This window comes from Amaranthus tricolor, chromosome 2 (genome assembly GCF_026212465.1).
Source record: "Amaranthus tricolor cultivar Red isolate AtriRed21 chromosome 2, ASM2621246v1, whole genome shotgun sequence".
Lineage (NCBI taxonomy): Eukaryota > Viridiplantae > Streptophyta > Magnoliopsida > Caryophyllales > Amaranthaceae > Amaranthus > Amaranthus tricolor.
The window spans coordinates 30,613,139-30,623,266 of NC_080048.1; the positions used below are offsets into that span (position 1 = coordinate 30,613,139).

At 35.2% G+C, this 10,128-nt stretch overlaps 1 pseudogene; it reads right to left on the minus strand.

Moving 5' to 3' along the window:
* Positions 1–3,340: 3,340 nt before the first annotated feature.
* Positions 3,341–8,776, minus strand: LOC130805227 (protein NUCLEAR FUSION DEFECTIVE 4-like; annotated as a pseudogene).
* Between the last annotated feature and the right edge of the window lie 1,352 nt (positions 8,777–10,128).

The following is a 10,128-nucleotide window of genomic DNA, read 5'->3' on the forward strand; positions in this document are numbered from 1 at the left end:
GAATTCTTGATATAGATTGAAGACGACTACAAGCTTTCCTATTGTGATATTTCCCCCACAAAGGTACTTGGGTTATGAGAATGGAAATTCACAATTAGATACAATCAATTGTGAAAATATATTATTCTGAGGATATTCTGATAATTTATTACTCTTTTTTAGCAAATGTATTAGGGCAAGTATATATTTCCTAGTTATATTATTTCCTTAGTTAACTCTTAATTTGTGTATTTAATGGAGCTGTAATGGTGATAAAAGAAAAATACAAAACAGTATTCATTAACCCTATATTCCGCATTCTTAAATTCTTCATGGTATCAGAGCCAAAGGTGTTATTCGGGATCGGCAACATCGTTGGTTATCATCATTTACCTTAAACAATCTCACCAGGAACAATGGCAGAAACTGACCCAAAACAACTCATAACCATGGAACAGATGGAACAAATGTGCAAACTGTTTCAACAGATGCACAAACCAAGCACAACCCTCGAAACTATATCACCAGAACTGAAATTGGCCGAAAAACTAACTTACCAAAATTACACAACTTGGTGTAAAATGATGCAAATCGCTTTAGAATGCAGGGGACGTCTCAGTCACATTATAGACGATCCACCTAGCATCTCAGATCCAAATTACAGAACATGGAAGCAAAAGGACTCTATAGTTCTGTCCTGGATTATTTCAAACATTGACACCGATCTCATAAACCAGTTCTTAGATTACACATTGCAAGGGACTTATGGAGAGGGATTGAAGTCCTATTGAGCAGTGGAAGGGACGAACTCCAGATCTTTGATCTGAGTTCTCAAGCTAACAGTCTAAAACAGAATCAAGACCCTTTGGAGGTCTTCTATGGAAAACTAACCACACTCTGGAAGGAAATGGACCGACGGCAACCGAATCTGATGATACATGCTGAAGATATCACAATATTCAACACTTTCATTCAAAAGCAACGATTATTCCAGTTTTTGGCCGGGATTCACGACACCTTTGACAAAGAAAAGAGAGACTTGTTTAATCAAGACCCACTTCCAACAATTGAAATGGCCTATGCTACAATTAGGCGTGAAATCTCAAGGCGTGGGATTATGACCCACACTTCATCACCGGGAAAAATTCCTTCAGAAATAGGGAGTGGGTTGGCCGTAAACGCCGGTCGGATGCCTCATTCCGGCGTGATATGGAGGACAAAACTCACCTGAGATGTAGTCACTGTGGAAGAAGCCGTCACACAAAGGAAGGATGTTTTAAGTTAATCGGCTTCCCGGAGTGGTGGGAGGAACACCGGCAACGGAAAGCCGCCACCAAGGTTCAGTCAGCTAGAACCGGCGGCAAGGCTCACTTGGCCACAGGTGCTCCCTTTACCACCAGCGAACCAACCCACTACACAGAGACAAAGGAAGACAATAATGGCGTCAAAGGTGAAACAGAACAGAAAGAAGGAGACGAACCAGAAGAGAGAAAAAGGGGGAAGGGTCTAGAAGAAAAACACTCCTAATCTCACTTACTTATACCTCAAAACTCCCACAACCCTAAGCCCACAAATAACCACCGATACTATGACTTTTGACCCTCATGATCTTTTATCCACTAATTCAAAAATCCGCACCTACATTCAAACGGCTAATGGGGAGTGTGTGAGTGTTGATCAATCTGTGCCCGTTACTATTTCTCCCTCTCTCAAAATTAACAATTGTCTTTTAATTCCTAGCTTATCTCATAAGTTGTTGTCTATTAGCCAGTTGACTCGGGAATTAAATTGTACTGTGCTTATGTCTTCTTCTGGTTGTGTTATGCAGGATGCTCAGACAAGGAGGATTATTGGTTGTGGTACTAAACGAGATGGCTTGTACTATGTGGATGAGGCGATTCAAACAGGTCACACTTTGCTTGCTTATGGGTTCTTTGATCATCAGTTATGGACTTGGCATCGACGTCTAGGACATCCATCATTAGGGTATCTGAAACGTGTTTTTCCATCATTAACTAAAAGTAATGTAGTCTTGGATTGTGAAGTTGTGTCCTTGCGAAAAGTCACAAACATTCTTACTCTCCTAGTTATATATTATTCTAAGGATATTCTGATAATTTGTTACTCTTTTTTAGCAAATGTATTAGGGCAAGTATATATTTCCTAGTTATATTATTTCTTTAGTTAACTCCTAATTTGTGTATTTAATGGAGCTGTAATGGTGATTAAAAGAAAAATACAAAACAGTATTCTTTAACCCTATATACCGCATTCTTAAATTCTTCATCAATCACTCCAACCGATTAGTACAAACCAGTTGACCTAAATGATTATGTGTTTATGTAGAAATTAAAACCAGAAAAACAATAAAAGAGTTTATAACTCTATTTTATGTTTCAAGAGATTGAGAGACGGATGAACTCAGAAATAATGTTCAAGATGTAAATGATTTTCATGCTCTCACTCTTATTTATAGAGTTAAAGTGGCAATGATTCATCCAAATCCATTTACTAATTTTATCTGATGGTTATCAGATTATAATCAAGTAAAACATTAGTTCATAACAACACAACACTCCATGAAACGAAGTTTTGATTCACAAACAAATGCACTATTCTGAGGTTGCTCGAAAGAGCATAATAATGTGCTCGAACGAGCATGAACCAAAATCACTTCCAAAAACTTTTTGACTCGAAATTTCACACGTGCTCGAACGAGCATATGCCCAGACCAACAATTAGAAGGTAAGAAAATTAACTATCCAAGCACTGAAAAAGTGCTCGAACAAGCACCCTTATGCTCAAACGAGCACACTAGTCGAGCACGAGATTCAGGTTCCGTTGTTATGTTCTTGCTTAGTCTATGTCTTATGCGCTTTGGATATTGTCCTACATACAACCATAAGGGCGGAGATGAACCATTTTTTATGGGCTCTATCAATGCCCATACAAAATATGAACCAGAATGCAAAATTTTTAAGGGAAGGGAAAGAACTATCTAGATTGGACCCTTTCCATTTGTCCAAAAGGTAAAGAGCCAGATAAACCTATAGCCACAATAAAGTGGCAAAAAACTAGTAAAGCCAAAAGGCCTGCAAATACGAACACTGAACAAAGGGTCAATGCACAAGCATATTAAACCAAGCTCTAGCTATCAGTATTGGTGCAGAGCAACTGATCAACACCAACATATGCGGAACGATTTGTCTTTAACTTTGATGACGTGTCTTTACTAGTTAGCTCGTAGAAGTTCCCACCAATTTTTAGCTTTAGGTAGTTAGTGTGAATTCATTTCACCCAAACGACTCTTTGTTAACTGCAATCTGCCATACTCATCAAATCCTCCACATGTTCTAGAAAACCAGGTAGCTTCTCGATTGGTCACCAAATTGATCTTCGTATCTTTGTTTATGGCAACAACCATGGTAGAGAAACCAACAGCCCTGCCTATATCTTTTGCTTACGATCTTTTTTAAAATGCTCTCGACAATTCTTCACTCGTTTGTCTTAGAGAGGTGAAGTCAGAAAACAAAAGCTAATGGATTTGATAAACTATATATATTAACTTATATTTGTCACACTTGAACCCCATTTTAAATCCAATCCAGCCTATAAAACATGACGATTTTTTCATACAATAGCATTAAGCTTTAACATTGTTGTCGTTGCTCGATTTAACAATCTAGGATAAGATCAAGTAAATTTGCATTGATAATACTAATAGCACAAGACCCAAGCTTGTACGCACAACAAATATACAAGTTGTTAAGGTATTATGTGTGTGTTATGAGTTGGTTACAAGTTTGTTGTAACAACTCACTATTTGTAAGGTCGAACTAGTATGTATAAGCTTTTGCATTTCTGTTTTGTACACTTTATGCTACAATTTACATTTTACAACTTGTAACAGTTCAATGAGTTATTCATACAGCCCCTCTCCTTTACCTTTTTCTTTCAACAGCTAACAGTACAAAACCTTCAAAATTGCATCATGGAAAGTACATTTTTCTGCATACACAATATTCTTACCCATACAACCAAAAAAGAAAAAGAACTACTTGATACATCAGAAAGCTCATTTTTCATTCACCTCAGATTTCGATCTTTTACTAGCAACAATCTTCACGTATAGATCCTTGGTTTGGGAAGGCATCAAAATATCTAATGCACACCCAAAAATACAAGCACTAGCCATGATCAAAAAGAAAAGTCCATAACAGTGGTTCCCATAGCACACGCTCCCACCGCTAGGAGTGATGGTAGCTTCTGCATCATAGAGTAAACCTGCAAGAAGACCCAAGAAAAGGAACGATCCAAAAGGCAAGTTCAAGATAAGAATATTGTATATGAGACCATAGTATTTGAGGCCAAATAGTTCTGAGGCAGTTGGGACTGTGATCGCAAGGCGGACACCATAACACAAACCAACTATGATAGATCCGATATATAGACTTCCAGCGACTCCAATTGCCATGATGACAAATCCGACAGCTAACAAGATTGAGAAGCTGCTTTGAAAAGAGGCCTTGGTGTTGCAACTTTCCTGCAAAATCAAATTATTAAAATGACTCATCAAATCACTTGTACTTGTTATTTATCTGAAGTTTGTTAATAGAAAACGTTTTTGTCATCACTAAATAGGGTAAGGTTGCGTGCATCCAACTCACTCAAACCCCACTTAACCGTTAGACAAAGCAGTGACGACGACGTTGGTGAGCTCCAAGATGGTATGTCAATAATTTAAAGAAATCAAGGTCGCAAATATATCTTCTAGAAAAGTCTAGTTAATAGAAAGAAAGTTCCATTGCGCCCATTGAAAGTTTCACATTCAAAAAGTTATCAAGCACTTTGTATTACCAACACTTACTTACACCATTTAAAATACATAACACACTTGCCAACTAGGGGTACAGAATACTTATTCACATAAGTTGGACATTTCTAAATGAAAAGGACTGCATGTTCAAGAAACTTTAGTGTAGTAAGCAATTGACTAATAATTATATATTATGGCATCAAATCAAGCATGATAACAGCTAAGTTTTTCCCAGTAATAACCTACCCAACCCAGGTAATCAAATATGTCAGGCCTATTACCTCCCTACTATTAACCTACCCTAAATCAAGTATTAAATGCATCTTTGATATGGAGAGCCAGTTCAACAACCTGTTTTTTAATATTTATAATACCAATTAGGAACGAATCAAGAATAATAGTATTGGGTAAGCCGTTTACTAATCTCTACATGTGTACATAACCAACTTGGCTATCATTTTTTGTGTTTGCATCCTCAATTCAAACGACATGGGCAAAGATTCCCACTAATAATCCCAGCTTTTATTCGTTTTATCAATTATTAAAGTTGCAACATACAATCCGAAGATCAAACATTTTAAAAATATAAACACTCGAACAAGATCCGAGTAAAATTTGTACATGTAATAGAATGTGACTAAAATAATGAATTTATCAAACAAGAAAACTTCCAAATCAGACACTTAAATCTTTCTTTTATATTACTTTATTGTTCATACTACTAATAGTAGTATATACCCAAATCAGATATATACCTTGTTACGGATCGAATTCATGCTTACACTTATTAAGTGATGATTCATACAAAAGAACAGTAATTACAAGAAAAAGGAAGAGCATACTTACTTGATACAATACTCAGAAACTGTCCCGGAGATGATCCTCCCGAAAAATCCCATTATACTTAGTAAAGACACAAAGATTGACACATCCAAGTAGCCAAGAGCAGAACCCATCTGCCCCATATTGTTCATAAGAGTCATACCAGTTCCAACTCCACACAAAAAGGACACAAACAAAACCCAAAAATCAACCGTCTTCAATGCCTCAACAATTGTGTGCTCCTCACCGAGGAGAGGCTGTGAATTCTTATCCTCCCCATTCACTTCCGCAACCTCCTCAGCAGCCACAACATCCACTTCCGGAGCTAGTAAGGGCTCAGTGCTTTCCCTGTTCTGATCCTCAATATCATCCTTAGTTTTTGAATCTAACCATGCTTTAAATGCAATAAAAGCCGGTATTACCAATGGGTAAGCAAGAAATGCCACTAGAACAACAGAAAAGATTACATCATAAACATGTCCTAGTGATCCTACAAGATCGTGAGCTAAGAGATAGAGAGAAACAACAACAGCTATAATATTGAACATATTGAAGCAGTTTGCTTCTTCTGTAATGTCTAAGTCAGAAGCCGAGGGAGGAACCTCCCGGAGAAAGATAGCGAATAGACAAATCACGATAGGGAAAAAGGAGAGCATCATGACAAAGTTAGCAGAACTATCAGTAAAGAGCGCATTGCAAACATCAGTGAATATAGCTGTGCTTAAACCTACATAACCCTTGAGAATCCCTGAAACTGGAACCCTATTTTTTCGGAAATTTCGAATACATGTGACTAAGATGGCTGTGTTCATCCAAGTTGTGTTGTTTCCTGCCATACACATAAACATACACATCTATATTTATGCAAAATTAAACAAAAACCATTACCATCAACTACAATCTCAAAGATTACAATAACACACTACCTTTATATCCCAAATGGAGTGTTAAGTAGAATTAAAGTATCTCAACTACACTTAAAGTCCATTTTGAGTAACTATTAATCTCAAAGAATAAGTTATATATCCCGAGTGTTAGGCACGAACTATTGCAAAACGCCAGGCCAGTGATGGTAATTATTAAAAAAATTTCTACAAAATACCACTCTACTTTTGAACATTGAGCTACAGTAACATTATGAAGAAAAAACGTTTGTTTTTCCGTTATGTTGTGAAATTATCATTTTACCCTTCCTCTTCCATTCATCTTCTTCCTCAACTACTCGAATCAAGCTTCATCCATTTGTCATGTCTTCTTCCATTTATTAGGAATTGTAAAAGTAGAAATCAACTCTATAATAACTGTAAACTAACAACATTAAACATATATTTATCTTTTTTATAGCTTTCAAACACCCAAGAATCCCACCATTTGGAGTTCTTAGCCTATTAACTTTGTCTTTGCAGTAAAACCCAAGATTTTTTTTCAAAATAAGATTGATTTACTTGTGAGAGAATTCTTGACTTTGTTTCATTTTTTAAGGTAGGCAAAATGCCCAAAAGCTTTCCCACTGTTGTACTCCTCCAAATGTTTCATTTTCTGATTTAAAGGTCCTTTTTTAGAAACCTTTTTTGATTTATTTCAGTGTTTAGATTTATGGGTTTTGTAATTTTTTATATTTTCAATGTTGATAAGTGTACTTATTATATTATTATTGTTTTGGGTTTTCATTGTTAATTTGAGTTTTGATTGTGTTAATCATGTATTTGGATGAATGGAAGAAGACATGACTACTTTTACAATTCCAAATTAATGGAAGAAGACATGACTACTTTTACGATTCCTAATTAATGGAAGAAGACATGATAAATGGATGAATCTTGATTTGAGTAGTTGAGGAAGAAGAGGATGAATGGAAGAGGAAAGGGTATTTTGTGGAAATTTTTTAAAGATTGCTATCACTCGCTTTATGCAATAGTTCGTGCCTACAATATAAAAAAATGTTTTTTTTCACATTAAAAAACATTCATTGTTTACGCAGGAAATGAAATTACACTATCAAACACTTAAAAAGTACTACTAAATTCAGCAAAAGAAAAACAATTACACTATTTTAAGAGGAAATGGAGGGAAATGGTCATTTGGATATCAATAATTCAAAGGGAGAATTGGAAGGAACAAATCCTTCACATTTTAAACAAAACAAATCTTCCAATATTGGAAAGATTTACAAGGAAAAAACACCAAATCCTCCCCTCCCTACAAACATGTTTTTAAACATAGGGTTATCAATCAAAATAACAAGTAAATCTATAAACAAAAAAGAACCCAAATAAGTAAAATTACAAATCAAAATTAATATTGAAGAAGAAAACATACAGCCCAATAAGGAAGAGGAGTGATAGTTTTGGTAATAAAAAGCCATTAAACCCCATAACCAAGGAAACCTTCAACAGACCCAATAAGAAGAAGCCATGTGGTAAATGTATAAGAAGCCAGTCCAGCAAGAATCCCAAAAGCTTTACCAACATCTTTAGCAACTGATAAATTATTCAACTCAACTTGGGTTAAATTCATTAAACTTTTTAATGAATCAGAGTAGTTAGAAAAGGTGTAGTTGTTGCCTGATATTGCTTGCACCCACACAGCCGTCACAAAGTCTAACCACTTTACCGCCATTGATGGATGTTGAGAAGATAACTCCATTGTTATGGAGGTTGAATTAAAGAAGAAAAGGGAGGGTAATAGGAAATGGGTAATAAAGAAGTATTTGTATATAAATTTACGATGGAGATATAAAGAGTTTAGAAGCGGTAAGGTTGAAGCTTTCTAATTACAATCGGTGTCACGTTTTCTGAAGCTCTAGAGACAAGATTTGCGGAACCTTTTTCTCTTTCGGATAAAATTTACATGCAAAATCATTATTTTTATTTTTTATGTGTATGAAATTAAAATATTAGGAAAAAAATCCAAAAATTGTTTTGATAACATCAACGTCTACAAAATTGAGTCGATCTAGCCGTCATTGTCAAACGAATCCTATTTACTTTCGAAAAATTGATGCGACTTTTCTTATTATCATTGATTTTGCCAAAATGGATATTTCTCATTATAAATCCGTGGAAAATTTGATTTAAAAAATAATAATTTTCACTTATCTTCTTCTGAAGGTTAGATATTTAATTTATTATTTAAAGATTTGTACTTTATACCACATTAACTTCTAGAGGTTCATTTTACCTTCAACCAGCTGAATTTCAAAACCAGTCACCTTCTTCACCAAAAATTTATACTTACATGTAAAAGAGTCTTCTACCATTAATGAGATTCAACATCCATCTTCATTTATCCATTAAACTCCATTACTTAGTTGGTTTACTTACTCCACCCCCCTCTCTATTTAATCTCTATATATCCATTGAGGTGATTCAGTCATTGTAAGGCACAACATTGAAGAATTTGATGCACAAAATGGCAAGTTAAACAGCTATTTTTGTGTTTGTTTTGCCTCCATTTATGCCCTTTTGATTCTTGTTTTGCATGTTTTGTTTATTTTGTAGAACATGCATAATAAAGTTACTTTTCGTGACTCATATAGGGGTGAATTTGTAGAAGAAAAAGATGGGGGTTGGTTATGTTGGGGGGATGGGTAGAACATTTGTTGTTGATCTTATTTATGTATGCATGAACTATGTAATGAATTTGGTTGAAAGTGCATTAACATTAAAATTATTGAAGGGTTAGATTATCTTGTTCCTAGTTTGGTAATGAAAGAGGGATTAAGGAAAGTTGTATGGGAAGATGATGCATTTCAACTAGGTCAAAATGTTATTCTTCATATGTGTGTTCATGTGTATGTTTTGGTAAGATTCTTGTATATCCTCTTTCTACATTAGGAAGACCTTTTGTGAAAACCTCAGTGTCACTCACAGAAAGTGACATAACTACAGTTTACGTCAAACCAGAACCCAAAAAATCGAATGTAAGAAGCAGACCACAAAGTGGTATTTTCGGTGAAAAACAATCAAAACAAAATCAAAATTGGTATTTCTATGTAGACAGCACCATTGATATCTGGTTATTAAATGAACAATTGCAAACTACCAACTTTTGAACTACACATTGATAGCCCATCCTCATCCCTCATTAAAGAGACAACACAACATGTACTTGTAGATCTAGACATAAATGAGTTACCAACTCAAATTGAACATAACAACAAAGGCAAAGAACCTTGTAGATTTGTAGAGGTAGAAGAAACTAGTGAGGATGTTGAGTTAGTTGATGAGGATATTATAGGTACAAATATTGAGGTTCTTTTACATAAAAATGAGTTCTTGACTGATGAAGATGGTGTTGAAGAGTCTAGTGATGAGGAATTTGTTCAAGCAAGACAAAGAGTTGAAAATACTTGTTTTAGATTGTTTCAAACTAGTACGCAGGTTCAACGGGAAGCTGTAGAAGGTTGTTTAGGTAGCCAATGAAAGGGTGTAGTCCAAGTTGAAGAACAATAAGAAGATAACACATCTAAGTATGCAGACAATGTATAACAGTAAGATAGTCCTCTCAAC